At 36.7% G+C, this 15,000-nt stretch overlaps 1 protein-coding gene across 2 annotated transcripts in view; it reads left to right on the plus strand.

Annotated features, from left to right (window-relative positions):
* LOC136838712 (soluble guanylate cyclase 89Db-like) overlaps positions 1-15,000 on the plus strand; it is a 198,848-nt gene that overhangs the window by 110,135 nt on the left and 73,713 nt on the right. The gene's annotated exons all lie outside the window — the stretch shown is intronic.

Here is a 15,000-nt window from a genome sequence, read left to right on the forward strand (position 1 = left end):
TTGGAACCTAAGGACTTCTGTACCTGACCCATTAGTGACCCAATAAACAGCATTTCATTCGACTAACCCTTTCTGAGTGAATATGGTGGCCAATGTCAACACACGATCACGTGTGTAATGGGAATAAATTTCTGACTCACATTGGGATCGAAACCAGGAATCTCAAGTTAAGTATACCTTAGTTTAACCAGACCACTGAGCTGATTAACAGCTCTCCTAGAGAGGGCTGCCCCGAAGGATTAGATTTATTTTACGTGACTAAGAACCAATTGGTTACCTAGCAACGGGACCTACAGCTTATTGTGGAATCCGAACCACATTTTAGCGAGAAATGAGTTTCTATCACCAGAAATAAATTCCTCTGATCCTTCATTGCCCGGTCGGAGAATCGAACGCAGGGCCAGCAGAGTGCTAGCTGAAAACGGTACCCACCTGTCCAATGAGGAACCAGGAATCTCAAGTGATAGACAAGTGCGCTACCAGCGGACATTAATACTGTTATGATTAATAACAATTGATGAACAATCGCGCTCAGCATTATTGATGAACAATCATGAGTCTCGAAGAAATCCACAATGGTGCATGTTTAAATATATCTTAAAAATATACGTTTTTTAAACACATTATTATTATTATTATTACTGTTATTATTATTACTACTATTATTATTATAATTATTATTATTATTTTAAATCACAAATCACGTTTCTTTCGAATTTTATTTATTTTACTTATATAAAATGGGAAGATTTATGAGGAAGACAACATGAAGTATGACAGATAGGCAAGAAGACATCAAAGGCGCACTGAAAGCATTAACTCTTAATGGAAAAATGTAAAAAAATGTTTAAATATATCTTTAAAAATGTGTTTCATACATTTTTTAAACACATTTACACATACACCATTGTGTATGATATGGTTTTTTAACAGATTATACCAATGGTTTACCATAGGAGCAAGCAGGTATTATTACGGTTGATTTACTGTTATTATTAGATTTTTCTAAACTAGTGCCTATTATTTTATAATTATTATTATTATTTTAAATCACAAATCACATGCTTTCTCTTTATTATCTTTGACCTGATAAGAAATGTTAAGGAAGAGTGTCACCCAGATGGATTTTCGAATTTTTGTTAATGATTTGATAGCAACGCCAATTATATAAAATTGAAAATTGAAGATACGGTATGAAGATTAATGTAGGAAAGACGAAATTCTTTGTAATAAATGGTAATGTTGATGATAAACGATCAATATGTATTGAAGGCATGGTTATCGATCAGATTACCTCTAGGCAATTTTCATCTGATGGATCAGTGAGACAGCTGTGAAGGAATCAAGGTTATGTCATGTGCTGAAATTTTGTGTCATTTGTTAGAAACACAATGATGTGCCCTTTGTTGTTAAGCGTCGTTTATTTGATGCTGCTCTCATGTCCACGATCTTTATGGAAGAAAAACTTAAACCAGTGGTTAAATTGTATAATTGGGCAAAAAATGCGCCAATATAGTATGTTATGCTGATAGACAACATAAGTTCTTCAACAAAATGTGGAAAGAAAGAAATACACTTCATGATGATCCTTTCATTCATGTGGTAAAAACAGTTGTAGCTCTTAATAACCCTACTGGTAGCTGGTACAAGATATGATCCGTACTGAAGTAGAAGACAGCCCTTGTTAGTTAATAAAGTTCATGAATTAATTGATAATGAAGCTCGATGTAGATAAAGATTTGAACCCTACAGTTTTGAATGCACAGTAAGAGATGTCATCAATGATCTGCATAGGATGTCCAGACGTCTGTCTGATCAATTGGAGGTCGCTGGAACAACTTTTAACCTAGTTCAGACTGAGAGATAAAATCAAAACAGTTACTTTATGGAAGCAGTCTATAAATGAGTTGTTTTCCAGAGGGCTGAAGTCTTGAATTTATATGGTTGAAACTATGCTTAAATGTAATATAGACTGGAGTTGGACTCAGTAATTATTTATGTTTGTCAGTTTTCCTTTGTTTTGTTTTTTCATAATGATATCATCTAATTATCTTATTATTGTAGACGCTGTGGTCAATAAACTTATCTATCTATCTATCTATGAAGCTCTCGATGTGATGCAGTATGCAGAGACTCGGTGGTGCCAGACGCACGACCTGGACTAACTTTAACGTTAAATAAAATAAAAACTACTGAGGCTAGAGGGCTGCAATTTTGTATGTTTGATGATTGGACGGTGGATTATCAGTTTTTAAGAACTGAGAGCGGGCAGAAAAAGTGCGGACGGACAGACAAATAGCCATCCCAATAGTTTTCTCTTACAGGGAAACTAATATGATTGTCATTCGTAGTCGTCTCCAATGGCGTAGTCAACGGGGGATCAGAAAATGAAAATGATGTTGTGACAACTAGTAATATTTCTTGATGGTCATTTTTTCCCTCAGGTGCAGCATAAGATTTTTATTTTTGTATATCTTGTGGTTCATGTCTCGGCCCAAGTTATGTTTATGGCCATAGTCTTCCAAACTGTGTTCTGCGGTGTGAGTGAAATGTATATTGTTATGAATCGCGCACAAACAAACACACACACACACACACACACACACACACACACATATATATATATATATATATATATATATATATATATATATATATATATACAGTATATATATTATATATATATATAATTATAAATATATGCATGTGTGTATACGTATGTTTTTATGTATAAAAGTATAAATAAATAAATATACAGTATATATATAATTATAGGCTACATAAATATATATACTTACATATATATATATATATATATATATATATATATATATATATATATATATATATATATATATAGTTTATCCACTCACATATTTTTACGTCTTGCCTCACTCAAGGCGATTACATAAATCTGCAAGGAAAATATAATCTGTTACTTATTGCACTCGTCTGCAGTGACGCCACGACGTGAATTTATGTATCTCTTGAGGATTCGTGAGGATTCGCGCTCCAAGATTAGTCAAGTGTCCCTCAGGTCCTTCAGCTGACGAAGGGCATCCTTCAGGAGGAATAGAAATAAAAAAGTGGTCTTGGATGAGCCTCTGTTTATCTGAATGCTGATTAATACTGGTTAGAAGCTGTTTTTTCAAGGGCTGAAGATGACGGGACAGGCTACTGATGCCCTTTCATTGTCCAGGCCCGAAGAAAAGAGGGGGAAAAGGGAAAGCGTTGTTGAAGAAAGAAGTGTTAAACTTTCACCATTTAAAGGGAAGACAGGGTAGAAGAGTCTAGGAAAACAGGCGGGGGATAGAGAATTCCAAAGCTGAACAGCGGTATATCTGTATGGGACTTACTAGTCCCACCGTATTACTGTATTTGGACCGTTGAGTTCAAATTGGTTAAGATTGTCTCAAGGAGTTCTGTTCTGAGGAGCCTTTAACAGCCCCCCTTTTTAAATAAAGTTCAATCGCTCTTCCCGATGTTATGGCATCATAATTCGCTCGAAATGGTCTTTTATTGTTGGTCTCTCCAGTCTGCGCAGTAGTAATTTAGTCATTTTCTCTATTGCCCAGCCACTCTCACCTTCTCCAGTCTCCTGCTGATGAGGACAAGTGACAAACTGTGATTCTCAAACTTCAGATGAAGAACTTGATCGAAGCTCCTTGTCGAAAAGGTATCCATTTTGTACAACGTCAGACTACAGTTCACCACAACATTTAGTGACGTAAAAACCTTCAGAATTTGTCAAAATATATGTATTTGATTATAAAGAAAATTAAATAAATGAAATTAGGTCAATAGAATTACGTGCTTTTGGCCTCAGTTGTTGCATTTTGCTTAGATTGTGTGTTTGCATAAATGTAATATCTGTGTAATAATGGACAAATGTGCCAGTTATTTAGACCTTACCCTCTTATATGTGATGGCCATATTACTGTAACATTTATATATTATAGCCTGTATACTTGTGTATTACCGTAAACACTTGCGTCGTAAATGATTAATTAATTATCAGTTAGTTAGGTTACGAAGTTTCATTTTTATTTCCATATTTTTTAGATCTGTGTAAAGTTCATCATAAATGTGTAGCCTAATGTAATTGTAATAACCTCAGTACGCCTCTTAACTTCTCGAATTCTTGACACCTTTGGGACACGCTTGTCACTACAAAGCTTTAGATCCAAATTCAAGATAGGATCTACGGCTTTGTAGTGACAAGCATATCCGAAAGGTGTGAAGAATTCGAGAAGTTAAGAGGCATTGTGGCTATTGTTGTACAACTGAATACGTATCTGGTAAAAGGTGCCTAGTAGATTCTATATACATATGTATTATATATACATATGTATATATACATATATATGTATATATATATATATATATATATATATATATATATATATATATATATATATATATATATATATATATATATATATCCTTAATGTATTTTGGAAGATCGCTTAACAAACCTATTTCTGCCTTCCCTCTTGTTCTAGATGATTATATTTTCATGCTGAATAATAATAATAATAATGACAATAACTAACAAATAATTGGGGTTTGGAGGAAGGAACAGGCAAAGTACTTACGGCAAACTGGAAGGATAAGATGTGTAGAGAAGGCGCTTTAAAAATTATATGCCTTAGAAAAACCCATTATATTTAATGATAATAATAGCAACAGTAATAACATCTTTAAAATGCCACATAACTTAGTCGTGTGATAACAACACTAATAACTTGTAAGTGTTATTACGTAGGTTGTATAAAATTAGATGTTATTTCCATTTCATATTACTCTTTTAAATTTTAACTAAAGTCTCAGAGGCAGCTCGTGCTTTCAATAAAAAGGCATGAGGTTTCAAGTTCAATGTCATGAAGATGCCCACTCTTCTGTAATTATGGTCTAATTATATACGATAACGAGAGGCAATAAAAATCGTGAATATCACTTTTTTTCCCCGTGGCCTTGAATACTGTATCTCTACCCCTGAAGACGCAGTGAATGTACCATTTGTTTTCTTTAAGTGGAAAGTCTTTCGAAAATATTAAACAGAAGTGTAAATTGAAGAGGCAGTGAAACTGTCATGTTTGTTTTATGTTCGAATTTTAAGGGAGCGTTATTTAGTTTATTGGGAAAAGGAAAATGAAGAATGAAAATTACCAAAGATTCGAAGCAATGGGAGAAAAGGAAGGCTTGTTGGTATTTATGAAATTCCGTTGCCCAGTCTTTTAGGTTTTTAATTACAGACTAATTGATTCTGATATTGTACACCAAGTGTAAGATTATTTCCAAAGGCAATTAAATACATTTTGAGAAATTAAATTAACCAGTGTTTACATTGAGAAATCCAAGTAAAATGAGGAGCATAACTCGATTTTAAAATGAGCAAATGTTATTCATTACAAATATAAATGTTTTGAGAAATGCGTCTTATTGACTCGTGCCATGAAGCAGATTGGGTGACCTTTACACGTGTAATTAATTTACGAGAATGTTAATAGAGCGAAATATCAAAGGTCTTTCGTAATTAGTAAATTCATTAGGGACTCTCGTATACGTCAGAGGGCTTTTTTTTCTCGGTATGTTTTTCTCCAAGTTTCCTGGCGCGCTTTTCCCCAATTTTCTCTGGGGTATTTTTTTCTTCGTGTTACTGGTGTGTTTTTTCCATAAGTTCCCTGGCGTTTTTTTATGTTTCCTGAGGTGTTTTTTAATGTTTCCTGGCGTGTTTCTTCCCCCAAGTTTCTTGACATATTTTTTCTTCACATTTCCTGACTTTTTTAATGTTCCTGGCATGGTTTTTTCTTCGTTTCCTGGCGCGTTTTTTCTTCATGTATCCTGGCGTCATTTTTCTTCATGTTTCCTGGCGTCTTTTTTTCCTGTTTTTCTTTTGTGTGTGCTTCTTGGCGTGTTCTCATCCGTTTCCTGGCGTTTTTATGTTCCTGGCGTGGTTTTTTCTTCATGTTTCCTGGCGTCTTTTTTCCCGTTTCCTGGTTTTTCCCTCGTTTCTTGACATTTTTTTCATGTTTCCTGGCGTCTTTTTTTCCTGTTTTTCTTTTTGTGTGTGCTTCTTGGCGTGTTCTCATCCCTCCGTTTCCTGGCGTTTTTTATGTTCCTGGCGTGGTTTTTTCTTCATGTTTCCTGGCGTCTTTTTTTCCCGTTTCCTGGGGTTTTTTCCCTCGTTTCTTGACATTTTTTTCATGTTTCCTGGCGTCTTTTTTTTCCTGTTTTTCTTTTTGTGTGTGCTTCTTGGCGTGTTCTCATCCCTCCGTTTCCTGGCGTTTTTATGTTCCTGGCGTGGTTTTTTCTTCATGTTTCTGGCGTCTTTTTCCCGTTTCTGGGGTTTTTTCCCTCGTTTCTTGACATTTTTTCATGTTTCCTGGCGTCTTTTTTCCTGTTTTTTCTTTTGTGTGTGCTTCTTGGCGTGTTTCATCCCTCCGTTTCCTGGCGTTTTTATGTTCCTGGCGTGGTTTTTCTTCATGTTTCCTGGCGTCTTTTTTTCCCGTTTCCTGGGGTTTTTCCCTCGTTTTTGACATTTTTCATGTTTCCTGGCGTGTTTTGGCTGTTTTTCTTTTTGTTTGCTTCTTGGCGTGTTCTCATCCCTCCGTTTTGGCGTTTTTATGTTCCTGGCGTGGTTTTTTTTTTCATGTTTCCTGGCGTCTTTTTCCCGTTTCTGGGGTTTTTTCCCTCGTTTCTTGACATTTTTTCATGTTTCCTGGCGTCTTTTTTCCTGTTTTCTTTTTGTGTGTGCTTCTTGGCGTGTTTCATCCCTCCGTTTCCTGGCGTTTTTATGTTCCTGGCGTGGTTTTTCTTCATGTTTCCTGGCGTCTTTTTTTCCCGTTTCTGGGGTTTTCCCTCGTTTCTTGACATTTTTTCATGTTTCCTGGCGTCTTTTTTCCTGTTTTTTTTTTGTTTGCTTCTTGGCGTGTTCTCATCCCTCCGTTTCCTGGCGTTTTTTATGTTCCTGGCGTGGTTTTTTCTTCATGTTTCCTGGCGTCTTTTTTTCCCGTTTCCTGGGGTTTTTTCCCTCGTTTCTTGACATTTTTTTCATGTTTCCTGGCGTGTTTTTTTTTTGGCATGGTCTTATTTTTTCTTGGCGTGTTTTTTCATGTTTCCTGGCCAGCGTTTTCCCATTTTTTTCCCCCTTTTTTTCCTTCATGTTTCCTGGCGTGTTTTTTTAATGTTTCCTGACGTTTTTTCTGTCGTGTTTTTTCATGTTTCCTGGCGTGGTTTTTTCTGACGTGGTTTTTCCATGTTTACTTGCTGTGTTTTCCCGCAGTGTTCTTGTAAGTTATTTTTCCAACAATGTATTCTCCTGAGAAGATTAAATCTGAGGTACCTGTCACCCACCTCTCCATTAGTTCATGAAACATCGCCTTTAAGTGAAAATCAATATCTACTAAGAACCAGCCCATTAGAAACGTTTAGAGCTTCGCCTCCACAAATCAATTCAGAGAAAATAAGCAACAGCTTCCCTGTAACTGAATTATAAACGTTTTTTTTTTCCAAGGTCAATGCAAAGTGAAACTACTAATTATTAATTAGACGGATTTAATTGTTTCTTGTTTCACGCCATATCCGTTGTGATGAATATTAATGGTTGGAGTTCACTAGCTGTTTCGGATGTTATGTGCTGCGGTTGCATAACACTGATGCAGAAAGGAGTTCATTATATATATATATATATATATATATATATATATATATATATATATATATATATATATATATATATATATATATATATATATATATATATATATATATATATATATATATATATATATATTATATAATGAACTCCTTTCTGCATGAAACAAGAAACAATTAAATTAATTAATACCGTGATTAGTAGTTTCACTTTGCACTGACCTTGGAAAAGAAAAAAAATACGTTTATAATTCAGTTACAGGAAGCTGTGGCTCATTGTCTTTGAATTGATTTGTGGAGGCGAAGCTCTAAACGTTTCTAATGGGCTGGTTCTTAATAGATATTGATTTTCATTTAAAGGCGATGTTTCATGAACTAATGGAGAGGTGGGTGACAGGTACCTCAAGATTTCATCTTCTCAGGAGAATACAGTATTGGAAAAATAACTTACAAGAAAACTGGGGGAAAAGGAAAAATAACTTACAAGAAAACTGGGGGAAAAGGAAAAATAACTTACAAGAAAACTGGGGGAAAAGGAAAAATAACTTACAAGAAAACTGGGGGAAAAAAACTTACAAGAAAACTGGGGGAAAAGGAAAAATAATTTACAAGAAAACTGGGGAAATGGAAAAAATAATTCAAGAAAAGAAAGGAAAAAAACACAAGAAAACTGGGGAAAAGGAAAATAACTTACAAGAAACATGAAAAAAAATAACGACAGAAAGGAAAAAAACACGTCAGGAAACATGAAAAAAAACACAAGAAAACTGGGGAGCATGGGGAAAAGGAAAAATAAAAAGGCAAAAAACCTGGGGGGGAAAAAATTATGTATATATATGAATTAGAAAACTGGGGAAAAGGAAAATAACTTACAAGAAAACTGGATACACACCAAGGAAACATGGAAAACCACGTCAGAAAAAACACACACACACACAGAAAAAACACACAGAAAACATGAAAAAAAACACGCCAGGGAGCATGAAGAAAAAAATAAAAAAAAACCTGGGGAAATATATATATATATATATGTATATATATATATATATACATATATATATATATATATATATATATATATATATATATATATATATATATATATATATATATATATATATATATATATATATATATATATATATTATATACACACCATGACATTTTTATATTCACAAAAGTGAAGCCACAAATATAGTTTAATATCCGATTAATTATACCTCGGAAACAACGTTCACCCAACGGAAATCATAATTAATTTATGCTTAGTCACAATGGGATTCGGACCACTGCTGCCTGGTATAGAAACAGTGATGTCCAGTGACTTTTGACCATACATCTTGTAACCATACATCATTCACGCCTATTTCAAATTCTAATGAGCGTAACGATTAAACTTTTAATTTTGTATTCTGACGCGGTGCTTCACATATATATCTGTTATTAAATACTTCAAAGGAAATGTTATTCTTCTTACTTTCGTAAACGTCCTTGAAGCATTCACCTCTGAAGTAACGCAGCTATTAATATGTATTTGAAATTATAATAATCATAATAACAATAATAACAGTAGTAATGCTTGCATGATTCCGTGTTCGTGCGTAAGTGTGTTTCACACCGAGTCGGGTGTGGGTGATCCTGATGACTCATCACTTGATTTTCTTCCTTCGGGCCGAGACTCAGGCTCTTAATTTACGTTGTAGCTTGGATAATACAGCATTTATAATAAGCCATGTATTTTATTTAAAAACCAAGCTGCTTAATACCAAACGGAGGCGAAAGCCTTGTGCGCTGAGATGTTTCCCGCGATGAATATTTCTCAAATAGCCTACCTGTGCCACCACACAAGCGAGGAAACGAGGGTAATCCCCGGAGGGGGGTAGGGCCGTCAGTGCACCGCATATGGTGCACTGTAGACATTACTTAATTAAGGTTCTTTGCAGCGTCCCTTCGGCCCCTATAGCTGCAAACCCCTTCATTCCTTTTACTGTACCACTGTTCATATTCTCTTTCTTCCATCTTACTTTCCACCCTTTCCTAACAATTGTTTCACAGTGCAACTGCGAGGTTCCCCCCCGCCCCTGTTACGTCTTTCAGACCTTTCGACTATCAGTTTCCGTTTCTGCACTGAGTGACCTCATAGGTCCCAGCGCTTGGCCAGGGGGTAAATTTCCATTTTCCATCTTCCAAACGACGGTAATGTCTCCAGCCCAGTCTTTGAGGGCGTCTGCCGTCTTATGAAATCCACAACTCTTTCGGAGGCACCGGTAATTGCTTTTATGATGTTGAGGAAACTAGACATTAACCCTAATTTACGAAGGAGCTTACGAACAAAACGTTCTCTCGCGAAGATTTGCGACCTGTGATATTGTTTTTTTTATAGTGGCAATAAAAGTATTTCCGTTTTGTGTGCCCCGTAGGCGGGTAGCACTATCGGTGCACCTTACGCGATGCACTGTAGGCATTACTAGTTCCTCGTTGGGCCAGTCGGTAGAGTTGTCGGCTAGCACTTGCTAGGCCCGAGTTCGAGTCTCTCGCCGGCTAATGAGGAATTAGAGAAATTTATTTCTGGTGATAGAAATTCATTTCTCGCTATAATGTGGTTCGGATTCCACAATAAGCTGTAGGTCCCGTTGCTAAGTAACCAATTGGTTCTTAGCCACGTAAAATAAGTCTAATCCTTCGGGCCAGCCCTCTCTAAGAGAGCTGTTAATCAGCTCAGTGTTCTGGTAAGACTAAGGTACACCTAGCTGCAACCTCTTTCATTCCCTTTATTCACTTTCTTCCATCTTACTTCCCACCCTCTCCTAGCAATTTTTTCTTAGTGCACCTGCGAGGTTTTCCTTCTGTTACACCTTGCAAACCTTTTTATTCTCAATTTCCCTTTCAGCGCCGAATGACGTCATAGGTACCAGCACTTGACCTTTGGCCTAAATTTTATATTCCAGCCTTAATTCCAACAGTTTTGTGTGTGATCATACATTGTCTTTTTAATATGTGCAAGGTGGATTAAACGCTTTGTAACTAACCGTAGATTTCTTATAAAATTCACTATACTTTTGGAATAACTTACACGCGACTTTGACCTCGCAGAAACACTTTTCAGTCATGATTAGACTTGGGTTTGAGTTATTCCCAAAGTATAACGTACTTTTAATGAAACTATATATGTATATATATATATATATATATATATATATATATATATATATATATATATATATATATATATATATATATATATATATATATATATATGTGTGTGTGTACATACACACACACACATATATATATATATATACATGTATATATAAAAACACAGACATAAAAATATTGTAATTATTTATGGCATCCATGCCATGCAAAATTTATTATAATAGTAATTTCGAACTCTGGGAGTGGAATGGAATTCGTTAATTGTATGTTCCAGTCCGATAATAGCTTTCCGTTTGATGTGATGAAAGCACTGTATCACTGATTGTAGGCGAGGATGCTTCGGAGAGAATGGCGCGACTAATTTTTGTATTCATTGATTGATTTGTCTTAAGCTGGCGTCAAATGCTGAATTGTAGAGACAAGTTTGAGAAGGATTTTGGTTGTTATATCCGAGTTTAGCAACACCCTGAAACGAGAGGCTGATAAGGATGTTAAATTTGATAAATTTAAAGGAATCTGAATAAAAAAAGTAAAATATGCGCAGAAGTTTCTTCGGCGCAATCGAGTTTTCTGTACAGCGGATAATGCTGTATGACACTCTCAGCCACGGCACGGTGCTGGCCTGTGTTGTTGGTACCTATGGCGGTGTCAGACGCACGATCATGGTTAACTTTAATCCTAAATAAAATAAAAACTACTGAGGCTAGAGGGCTGCAATTTGCTATGTTCGATGATTGGATGGTGGATGATCAACATACCAGTTTGCAGCCCTCTAGCCTCAACAGTTTCTAAGATCTTTGACAGAAAACTAAAAATCGGCAGATCGTTCGTAACCATCCGCAGAATTTGTCATTGAATGCTTTTCTGTCATCTAACCTCTTGAATACACATATCCCTGAGTGTTCACTTCGTCTCTCTTGTGCTCCGTTCATTGCTATCATTGCTGTCAAGGGAAGATGCAATGCATCATTACGCTAATACAGTTACCCTTGTCTTTCAATACTTTACTTATATTTTTATCTATTTTTTTTTTCTTTTTCAATAAGAGATCTCTTCTTTCTTCCTGTATCTTCCTTTACCTTCTGTTGCTTCTTTCATATAATAAAGAGTATATTCTTTGGAAGCTTGAAATTCAAGTCAGTGGCCCTTGTGTGCTTGTTCCACATGAATAGGGTTCGTCTCCTGAATAATAATAATAATAATAATAATAATAATAATAATAATAATAATTTCCTTCTCTCTTGTGTTACCCTAATATCCACATTGCCTTCGACTTTCTTGTATTCTCTTCGCCTCTCTTGTGTTCTTCCCTTCATCTTCCATGTGTTCCCTTATTTCAGTAGTGTTCCCTTCATCTCTGTTGTGTTCTTTTCATCTTTCCAGTTCCTCATTGGATGGGTCGATATCGTTCTCGGCTAGCACTGTGCTGGGCCCGCGTTCGATTATCCGGCCGGCCAATGAAGAATTGGAGGAATTTATTTCTGGTGACAGAAATTCATTTCTCGGTATAATGTGGCTCGGATTCCACAATAAGCTGTAGGTCCCGTTGCTAGGTAACCAGTTGGTTCTTAGCCACGTAAAATAAGTCTAATCCTTCGGGCCAGCCCTAGGAGAGCTGTCAATCTGCTCAGTGGTCTGGTTAAACTAAGATATACTTAACATTTTTTTTCATCTTTCTCGTTTTGTAGTGTACGTAAGTATGTTACTTTTCTCATGTGATCCCTTAACTTTCCACGTGTTCCCTTGAGGTCTATTGTGTTATCTTCAACTCTCTTGTCATCCCTTCATCTCCCTTCCTTTCTCTTCTTCTCTCTTCGCTTCTCTCTTGCTTTCACTTCAAATTTATTGTGAGTTCCCCTCATGTTCCCATCTCGTATTCCATTCGTCTACCCTTTGCTTCGATCAGCAATCTTGCCTTCTCTTCATTTCCCTTGTGTTCTCTTCTGTCTTGTGTTCTCTTCTATCTTGTGTTCACCCCAACTCTCTCATGTGCACCCATAACCTCCCATGTGTTCCTGTCACCTCTCCTTTATTATCTTTTTTATTATCTTCTCGTGTACCATTCATCCCTCATTCGTTCGTCTGAAATGTGTGGTTAGAAGGGTCTTCGGGATCATATTAAGTTTCTTCATTAGACGTAGGAGGGGGAAAGTGAGATGGAAATTACCCAGCTTTATTCGGCAACTGTGGAGAGGGGGATAGAGAAAGGTGAGGTGGATGTGAAAAGGCGGAATTCAAGAACTGACAGAGAGAGAGAGAGAGAGAGAGAGAGAGAGAGAGAGAGACGAATGCCAGTGGAAAGGAGAGAGAGTAACAAATGCCAGAGGAAGGGGGAGAGAGAGAGAAAAAACATAGCCAAAAGAGTGAAATCATGAATCAGATGCTAGAGAGAGAGAGAGAGAGAGAGAGAGCAGCAGCAACAGTGACCTCTATTTCCTAATTGTGAAGTCTTTGTCTTTACCATTGACTTCAAATTCAAGGACCAGCTGTGAATGAAAAGGAATATTTATCTTTGCGTCTTGAGCGACAGTTTCCGCTAGCCCAGTACATTTCTGGGAAACTGATAGCATGTTTAGAAGACAAGGCTCTTTGGTTCACCCATAAGACAAGCCTCTCGGTAACCCGGACTCCATGGTTCTAAGGGGTAACTCAAGAATTGAGCAACCCCAAAGACTTGGTGCTCTGGGGGAACCTGAAGGACTTGTATCTTGAAGCAGCTCCAAAAACTTTGTTCTTTTGGTAACCCCAAGAACTTGAAGAACTTACTTCTTGGGGTGGCCCTAAAGAACTGGTTTTTAAGTAACGCGAAAGAAATGCTTATTAGTTTACAGTGAAGGTATCTTTCCCTGGAGAACTGTGAATTCATGTTTCTTATGGTCGACCTAGACGCTTCTTTTGATAACCTTCAAGACATGCTTCTTTAAACCGTTAAAACAAGGTTCTTTTGGCTAAAACTCCTCTTTAAGTAACATTACAGATTTTCCTTTGGTAACCGCAAAGACATGATTATCTGGGTATCGCTAACGACATATTTCCTTAAACACTTTTGCGTCCTCCTGTAATCCTGAGGCTCGCTTAGGCTGTCAAAACAAAATGTTCTATAATATGACCAAATGCATGGTTAGATTTTTGGGATTTGAACAGGTATATTTAAGTATATTTAAAAAGGTATATAAGTCCCAACCTGGATAAAACAGCATAGGGTTAAAACGCCGTTGTCTCGTAAAATATCAAGTAACAATGAAGCATGCAACAAACCTCAGTCTAGCGCGCGCCAGGCAATTAGCCACAATAAGACAGAAGCCGACGCCATTTACATCAGTAATTAGACGCGCTAATTGCGTGGGGGTTGCGGAAAGAATTTTTAGAATACCGCTTATTGTACTTGAATTTAAAGGAGAAATTCTGTGGACAACAATAGTAATGATAGTCCTTCATTTTTCTCACTTGCCAGTCAGTTGGTAAATATGAGTGATGAGCTATTTCTGGGCTGTACTCAATGGTGCCATTACTGACAGAAATTCTGTTTTAGTTGATGGAACCATCTCAAAACGTTTTCTGGATGAAAAAGCCACTTCAGAACTTATCCTTTTAGGCTGATAAGGCCACTTCAGAACATTAGCCGTTTAGCCCATGAAGCCACTTTTAACACTATTCTTTTTCATTTGATCAAATGATCATAGAAATCAAAATATTTGGCTTGCAAGTGATCCTATTCTTATTTGGACAGCAATCCACTGATACGTGCCCTTGAGAGAGAGAGAGAGAGAGAGAGAGAGAGAGAGAGAGAGAGAGAGAAGTCTAAGGCGACAAAAAGGCATATTTTTTGGTATACGCGAGAAGTTCGTTAGAATCATATTGCTCTGCTTCATTAGACTGATCCGTTGGGAAAGTGAGAGGAAAATTGCCTCATTCCTTATTAGCTTTGGAAGGGTAAGAAGTAGTGAGAATAGACGGAGAGAGAGAGAGAGAGAGAGAGAGAGAGAGAAATGGGGTAGGGGAAAAAGAGGCCTCGGAGAAAACCGTGGCTTTGTGCCGAAATCAGCTATTATTACAGCAGTAAATAAACAACGGTGACCACCGTCTTCTTTTATTCAGAAATGACTTGACCAATTTTCCCTCCCAACGAGGGAACAGCTGTGAATATTCCAACACAGTTTTATTTGTCTCTTCTTTTGGAGTGTAGTG

The sequence above is a fragment of the Macrobrachium rosenbergii genome, chromosome 5, assembly GCF_040412425.1.
Source record: "Macrobrachium rosenbergii isolate ZJJX-2024 chromosome 5, ASM4041242v1, whole genome shotgun sequence".
Taxonomy (NCBI): Eukaryota; Metazoa; Arthropoda; class Malacostraca; order Decapoda; family Palaemonidae; genus Macrobrachium; species Macrobrachium rosenbergii.